The 8,817-nt window shown below is 47.1% G+C and overlaps 1 pseudogene; it reads left to right on the forward strand.

Annotated features, from left to right (window-relative positions):
• The first annotated feature begins 2,324 nt into the window (after positions 1–2,324).
• On the forward strand, positions 2,325–3,984 carry LOC116599725 (annotated as a pseudogene).
• Positions 3,985–8,817: the final 4,833 nt, after the last annotated feature.

The following is an 8,817-nucleotide window of genomic DNA, read 5'->3' on the forward strand; positions in this document are numbered from 1 at the left end:
ATTGCACGTGTGCATGGGATGCAGAGCCGGGGAGAGGTCTAGACTCCAATTCCATAGAGCTCACAGCACAGTTCTCCAGGAGCTGGGAGCTGCTTCAAGGGTTTGAGCCTGACTCTGGGAGGAGGGAGAAGACATTGTGCTCCCCATCCTGATGACAAGGGCTCCATGAGCGCTCCTGGTCTCCCTCCCTGGCTTCTGATTTCCTTTCCACTTACATCCAGTGCACATCCGTGGCTTGGCGTGGCTAGGGCCCCACCATCTCCCTCCAGGACTCCTGCATTAGGCTCCTAAGGGGCCCCCTGCCTCCAGTCTCAGTCTCATGTAATGAACGGGTAATTTTCCCCCTGAGGGCAATAAAGAGTAATCAAGAGATTTAAGCAGGGGGATTATATAATTAGATTTACAGTGGAGGAAAATTAAATGCTGAGGAGTTAATGTATAATTTTTCCCTCTTCATCTTTTTAGCTACCATTTTCTCCAATCCGTTCCCTGCCCTCTGGGCAAATGGAGTGTAGGCATCGTGCTCAGCAGACTCCTTTGCCTGGCGAGTGGCCCTCCCCACTCCCCCCCATCCCCCCACCATGGGCCCCAACATGCTCACTGTCTAAGACCCAATGAAGTTCCTCCTCTGTGAAGTCGTCCTCACCTCCTCATATGCCTGGGACTCTCCTAAACCAGCCGGCCCCACTGACGGCCCTCCTAGTCCTATATCCTTACATCAAAAGAGCTTTGTGGGGTCCAGAGTGTGAATCCCTTTAACAGTCACAGGGGAGTATCATCCATATTTGCATCTACACAGTCACAGGGGAGTATCGTCCATATTTGCATCTACCGCTCCCAGGGCAGAGGAAGCAGGGCTACTCCTAGATGTTAGAGGAATGGACAAATGGGCTCTGCCTCTTTTCTTCTAGAAGGTGAATGGATGAGGGGAACATAGTGACAGTGCTGAACAAGGAGTTGCTGAATCTTTGAAGAAGCGTTTTATCACCTGAGACCTTAGTTGCTTCTGCAACAAAGGGATGTTTTCGATGTTTCCTAAGGCCCTCATGTCTCCGACACTCTAGTTTCTTGGTGCTTTAAAAAATGACATATGGGCAATACTCAGGGATGTGGGCCTCCATGGGACCAGGAACCCAGAAAGTCCAGATGCCCCCCAGACCTCCCATCCTCCTGGGCCCAAGCAGGAGCTGGGGCAAGCGGCTGGGGAAACAAGGGAGCATTTACTGTGTGTGACAGAGCTCTGCCAAGGACCTCCCAGGGGAAGGATGAGGACATACTTGGCCTCGGAAGGCTCCAAACAGCCACAGCCGGTCTCAATGCAATCCAAGCAGCCCCCTCTTTAAGTGATTCTGGACTGCTGACTTGGAGGAGACCCAGAAGGGACTGCCATCTTTCTCTCCAGGGGCCCAAGAGCTTCTCAAAAGAAAGGCCATGAGTGCTTCCTAATTTGGGGGTCCTCATTCTTCTGAACAGCATTGGATGCTGTACTCCTCAATAAATGCTGAATGAATGAATGAATGAATGAATGAAAAGCCATGACCACTCTGCCCTTAGTCTTGAGGGAGCACCTGCACAAGTCTGGTCCTATGCACCTGTATTGTATATTTTCTTTTTTCTCATATCCAGCCCTTCCCCCATCCCACTCCACATGCCCAGCAAGCCTACTTAAAAAAGCATCAGGGAGCCTCACCCACACTTTCTTCATCCAAACACCCAATCAGTCAAGGTCAAAGTCTCCCAAATTGGGCCTGGGGTTAGGGAGTGGCATTTTCTAAGCAGTTAGCTGTGGTTTCAGATTTGGTGGGATCCAGAAGGAGGGTCCGGTGCGAGCTTTACAAAAGCAAGATGCAAGATGTTCTCTGCCTTCGCAGCTACTGTCATTCTTGCTGGTCCCTGGATCAAGCTTGCCTCTTTTATTTTAAGGTGAGGACTAAAGGGGATTAGCTGCAAACCAGAGAGCATCAGGGTCTCTTGCACTAGAAGTGAGCCAGAGGGGGTGGGGTGGGGTTGGAGGTGTAGAGATTGACTGAGACTTGGTATTCTGGGGAAGGCCCACATAGGAGAAAAGATGAGGTAGAACAGCTTGGAAATGCCCAGCAGGGCCCTGGGACTCATCCCCGCATGTAAGCCTAGGTGGGGTCAGTGTTACTTGTCAGCTTACACCTGCCACCCTGTCCTGGACTCTGGGCTAGGCTTTGAGGTGGAAAAGGGTGCTGGACCCAAGCAGTGTGGAGGGAAATAAACTAAAAAGGAGGCAGGCTTGGAATGCTTTGGCCTCATCCACTCCCACTGTCTGTCCAGCAGGGACTCGTGAAGCCTCAGCCATGAGCAAAGAGAAGACCCATTTCAATATTGTTGTCATTGGCAACAATATGACTCCGGCAAGTCTACCACCACTGGGCGCCTTGTCGACAAGTGTGGGGTTATCGATAAGAGAACCATGGAAAAGTTTGAGAAGGAGACCACTGAGGTAAGGCACCCACTCTGGCTAGGAATAGCAGGGGTTGGGGTCCGTCCCCTCTCTGGGTGGGTCTCGTTGCAGAGTGCAGAAAGCAGGGTGCACGCTGCAAGTCAAGGTGCCTGGAAGTTGGCTGTGATCAACTTGTCTGCTTGCCATCCATGCACGCTACCCCTCCCCAGATGGGCAAGGGCTCCTTCAAATATGGCTGGGTGCTGGGCAAGCTGAGGGCAGAGAGAGCGGCATCACCCTCAACATCTCGGTTCTGGAACTTTTGAGACTTTGAGACTGGCGAGTACTGATCACCATCATCGATAGCCCAAGCCACAGGGACTTCAAGAACATGATCTCTGGCACATCCCAGGTAAAGCAGTCTGCCCCCAGGAGCCTCCTTGGGCTCCGGGAAGGACTAGAAGCTCATTTGTGGAACTAGAGGAGAATTTCACTAGGAGGCAGGACCCCTGGGCATGGCCAGGCTGGGCAAGGGGAGACTGTTCACTCCGGAATGAGCAAAGGTTAGGAAAGAGCTCTGGTGTGTGATGGCCAGGGTTCGCATCCCGACTTGAATCCACAGCTTCTGAGCTAGGATTCGAAGTCTAAGAGCACCTGGCATTTCCAACTTAGGTCATTTAAATGCTTCCCAGTCCATTTGGTGCTTCATACGGGCTCTGTAGGTGGTCCTTTGTCCTTGAATGCAGAACCAAGGGACCTCTGGAGAAGTCAGTTCTCTGGGGGCAGAGGTGTGTGGGACAACCCTGACTTCTCTGGGACGGGCATTGGCACCATGTCTGTGGACTTCGTGGAGACAAGCTTCCTGAAACCTGGCATGTTAGTCACCTTTGCCCCCACGAACCTCACCACAGAGGTCAAGTCGGGAGATGGCATCGTGAGGCCCTGCCCAGTGACAACGTGGGTTTCAATGTGAAGAATGTGTCCATAAAGGACATTCACCGTGGATTCGTGCCGGAACAGCAAGAACGATCCAACCCGCTCCCCCCAACCCCCTTCCCCCTCCACCCCACACGGAGGCTGCCAGCTTTCTAGCACAGGTGATTGTCTTAACACCCGGGCAGATCCACAATGGCTCTAGTCCCCTGCCGGACCGCCATACAGCTCACGTCTCCTGCCAGTTTGCCGAACTGAGGGCAAAGATTGACCAGTGCTCGGGCAGGAAGCTCGAGGACAACCCCAAGGCCCTGAAGTCCATCGTGACTGACGCCATCGTGCAGGTGGTCCCTGGCAAGGCCATGTGCGCAGAGACCTTCTCGGAGTCCCCACCTCTAGGTGAGTCAGGTTACTACTGAGTCCCGGGAAAAAAGCATTGTCTCCTTTAGGCGAGGCACGGGCTAAGGAGCATCTCCTTCCATACCACTTTCCAGAAACCTCATTCTGCCTCTTCTAGGCTGCTTTGCCATGTGGGGCAGGAGAACAACAGTGGCCGTGGGAGTTACTAAGTTATTAAGGCGGTGAAGTCCTCTAGGGCTGGCAAGGTCACCAAGTCCATGGTAAAGGCCAGCAAGAAATGAAGCATGCAGTTTCTATAGCAATCTTCCACCATAAAAATAGAATTTTGTGTACCTACTGAATAAGATTAATAAAAACTGAAGTAACTGTCCTGGTTACTCATTTCTTCGAAAGAGGTAAATAGGGAACCTCTAGGTAGGCTAATGAGCTATGATTTAAAGCCCATTGTCTGCAAAGCGTTTATGCCCTGGGCTGTGATGATTCAGGACCCTCTACCTCATTCCCAGCCACGACTCTATCCCAGCTTTTCTCATTTCCCTCAGACTTAGTCACTTACGGCCTATCCTTCCTCCGGGGAGGTTAAATTGTTCTGGGATGTGAAAAGTATACTCACAATGGCGTAGGACAGGATCTCAGGAGTGCCTGTGGGTTAGTCCAGCATTACTGTGTGGTTCCTGCTGCTAGGTGCTCTGTTATGCAGACCCTGATAGGGCAGGACATGTCAAGATCACTCAGCCAAGAGTGGGGTGGGAACTCCAAGCAGCTCCGTTGGAAGCTTGGGCTCAAGCTGTTGCCCCACATAGTAGTCTAAGTCAGATGCCTGTAGGATGAGGAGTGAAGAGATATAACTCAGTGGCCTTTGTTCCCTAACTTTTTACATGAAACAGGATAACATCTCATGGACCCTAAGCTAAATTTTATGCTCGTTCAACATACACTGGGAGTCAGGTCCCCAGGGTCTGCTGGGGTATGTTCCTTGTCCATTTATCCAATACCAGCACTTAGCATGAGCCAGATGCTGTTCTCACCCCATGGCCTTGACGTCGTTAGAGATAGAGGCAAACATCAAATGCCTGAAGAAAGTGAGTCAAGAGAATGGTAGAGGTGGGGAGGAGACCATGAAAGACAGCACAGTAGAGGTTGTTCCAACATTCCAAGCAAGTTGTGACTCAGACCAGGGGGGAGTTAAGTGGTGAGAAGTTCCAAATATTTTGTAGAATTTCCAAAAATCTTTACAAACCGATGCATTCCTAAAGATTGCATGTATAGTATGTGGAAGTCAAAGCTGATATCTGGGTTTGGGGCCTGAGGATTTGGAATGGTAGATCTTCTGTGAAATGTGGAATGGTAGAGCTTCTATGAAAGGCAGGGGCGGATTGCCAGTTAAGCTCCTGGGGTGGAGAGAAGGGAGAGGCTCAAGTAATCAGGGCATTCCTTAAAATATGGAAGCAGAATCCCTTGCCCATAAGCATCTACTGGGAGGAGTCAGGACAAGCATATGGATATTTCCTGCTGGAGGGTCATGAAATCAATTATGTGATTGCCATCAGTTATCTATTGGGAAAACCATTAGTTTTACACTTAAAATGTATCAGGGTCTGGGAGAACTGTGGAATCTTTTCCTATTTTAATTCCAGTATAGTTAACATGCTGTGTTATATTTCAGGTATACAATATGATTCAACACTTGCATACATTACTCAGTGGTCATCACAGTATATTACCATTAATCCCCTTCAGCTATTTCCCTCATTTTTCACCCCCTTCCCCTCTTGTAACCTCAGTTCTCTGAGGTTTAGAATATGTTTCTTAGTTTGTCTCTTCTTGGTTGGTTTTCTTTCTTAAATTCCATATAGGAGTGACATCCTGTGGTATTTACCTTCTCTCATGGACTTACTTCACTTAGCATTAAATTCTAGATCCGATTTTGAGTATGGCAAAATTTCATTATTTTCTGTGGTTGAATGATATTCCATTATGTAGATGTATATATACCACATCTTTATCTATTCATCAGTTGATGGACACTTGGGCTGCTTCCATCATTTGGCTATTGAAAATAATGCTGCTATAAACAAAAGGCACAGGTATCTTTTTGAATTAGTATTTTCATATTCTTTGGGTAAGTATCCAGTGCTGGCATTACTGGATCAGAGGGTAGTTCTATTTTTAATTTTCTGGGAAACATCCATACTGTTTTCCACAGGGGCTGCACTGGTTTGCATTCCCACAAAGAACACATGAGGGTTCCTACTTCTCCCATCCTCACCCACATTATTGCTTCTTGTGTTTTTTATTTTAAGTCATTCTGCCAGGTGTGAGGTGATATCTCATTGCGGTTTTGATTTGCATTTCCCTGATGATGAGTGAGGTTGAGCATCTTTTCATAGGTCTATTGGCCATATGATTGTCTTTGAAGAAATGTCTATTCATGTCTTCTGCCCATTTTTGAATTACATTATTTGCTTTTTGGTGTTGAGTTGTATACGTTCTTTATATACTTTGGATATTAACTCTTTACCAGATATGTCATTTGCAAATATCTTCTCCTTTGTAGGTTGTCTTTTACTTTTGTTGATTTTTTTTCCTTTGCTGTGTAGAAGCCTTTTGAGTCTTGATAGGTTATTTTTACATTTGTTTCCCTTGCCCCAGGAGACAGATCTAGAAAGAAGTTGGTATGGTCAATGTCAGAGAAGTTACTCCCTGTGCTCTCTTCTATGGTTTTAGGTCTCAGGCCCTTAATCCATTTTGAATTTATTTTTGTGTATGATGTAGAAAGTGGTTCAGCTTCATTCTTCTGCATGTTGCAAACCAGTGTTCCCAATACCACTGGTTAAGCAGACTTTCTTTTTCCTCTTGCATATTCTTGGCTTCTTTGCTGAAGATGAACTGACATGGGTATATTTCTGGGCTCTCTATTCTGTTCTATTGATCTATGTGTCTATTTTTGTGTCAGTACCATTTTTTTTTTTTGTAGTATATCTTGAAATCTGGGATTGTGATACCTCCAGTGTTCTTCTTTTTCCAGATTGCTTTGGCCATTCAGAGTCTTTTCTTCCACACAAATTTTAAGAGTCTTGTTCTAGTTCTATGAAAAACGCTGTTGGTACTTTGATGGGAATTGGATTAAATCTGGAGTTTGCTTTTGGGTAGCATTTTTACAGCATTTGCTCTTCTAATCCACGAGCATGGAATATCTTTCCATTCGTTTGTGTCATCTTTATTTCTTTCATTAATGTTTTATAGTTTTCACAGGTCTTTCACCTCCTTGATTAAGTTTATTTCCAAGTATTTTATTATTTTTGTTGTAATTATAAACAGAATTGGCTTATGGATTTCTCTTTCTGTTGCTTTGTTAAAATGTATGGAAATACAACAGATTTCCATGTACTGATTTTGTATCCTGAGACCTTAGTGAATTCATTGATCAGTTCCAATACTTTTTTTTGGTGGAGTCTTGAGGGTTTTCTATATAGAGTATTGCGTTGTCAGCAAACAGGGAAAGTTTTACTTCTTCCCATGCAGTCCTTTTTCTGAAGCCAGTTTGGGAAGATCACTTCCTGCCCTTTCCTGAGACTTTGATGTTCAAGATTTAGACTAGGAGTCCGGTGGCCTCTTCTCACCGATCAATCACATTACCAGTCCGTGCCTGTAGAGTTGGCTCCCTCTCAAGTGTGACTACCTAGGGAAACCCCAGACCCTGCACAAACCTAGAAATAATATCAGGATAGCCTACCAGAGCTGTCACCACATCAGGCATCAAGAAACTCAGCTGTCTGTGAGGCTTGGGAAACCGTCAAGTTCCAGCTATTGTCAGCATAGATCTGTCTGACGGGACCTGGAGCACCTCAAGCCAGTCAGTGTCATCAAGGGCCATCCTTCCTGCCTTGGGGTGACTGGCTTGTCACAAAGCTTTGGTGGGGAGAGAGTGCAGATCACCTGCCTTGCCCTTCCCCACTCCCTCCTGCGACCTTGCAAAATGACTAGTTCCTTAGAACTCTTTCTTAAGGATTCTGTAACTCACCTCCACAGCTTTGCTGAAAGCGATCAGGGAACTGAGATCCCAACTTTGCTGGGTCTGGGTCCCTGATAAGTCCTCAATAAATATTTGTTGAATAGTGAATGAATGAGTGTCAACATGTGTGTTGAAGTCTGTGAATGAGTGTGAATGCCAACTTACTCTTCCTTCTCAAGAATGATCAAGCTTCTGAGGCTTGTTTCTTAAAAATGCTTTGAAAAATTCAATTTGAAAAAACTAGGGGCACCTGGGTGGCTCAGTGGTTAAAGCCTCTGCCTTCGGCTCAGGTCATGATCTCAGGGTCCTGGGATCGAGCCCTGGATCGGGCTCCATGCTGGACAGGGAGCCTGCTTTCCCTCCTATTCCCCCTCGTCTCTCTGCATGCCTCTCTGCCTACTTGTGATCTCTCTCTGTCAAATAAATAAATAAAATCTTTAAAAAAAAAAAGAAAAGAAAAGAAAAGAAAACTAAAAATATCTTTATTAACCCTCCCAAGTGCTGTGTTCTCTACTCAGTAATTCCTCACCAGGTTGGGAGGAAATGTGGCTGGTAGGAGGGGGAATCTTGTCTCATTAGAAACTCTGATAACATTTCTGTGCAGTGATGCCAAGGGCTGCAAGGATTAGCTGAGATTTTGCACCTAAGTCTGACTATAGCAGTTCAGACCAGTACATAGAGCTTTGCCAGTTGTCCTGAGAAATATTCCTGCTGGTCTAGGTCCCCCTCATTTAGTCCTTAACACAGTGTTGCAAACGGATCTGAGGCCACTCTCCTAGTCATGATGATGAGGTTCTTTGTTGGCAGGTGTGGGATGCCTCTCCTTACTTGATCTCCCTGCTCCCACCCCTGAGACAGGTGGGTGTAGTGAGGCAAGCCTCAGGCAGAATTCTCCCCCACATGCTTCCATTGAAAGGACTAGAACAGGCATGACAGCTGTGCAGTTTGGAGTCTCAGCGGTCTGTCCTTGCAAACCCGACAAGCAACTTGCAGGGAGAAGACGGCATCTGGTGGTGGGCTCGAGCGAGGCTTCTAGTGCTGGACAGGATCCTCTGAAAATGACTCCATGTAGGATGGAGCCCCGAGGCCCTGGCTGCCA

The sequence above is a fragment of the Mustela erminea genome, chromosome 9 (assembly GCF_009829155.1).
Source record: "Mustela erminea isolate mMusErm1 chromosome 9, mMusErm1.Pri, whole genome shotgun sequence".
In the NCBI taxonomy this organism is placed as follows: Eukaryota; Metazoa; Chordata; class Mammalia; order Carnivora; family Mustelidae; genus Mustela; species Mustela erminea.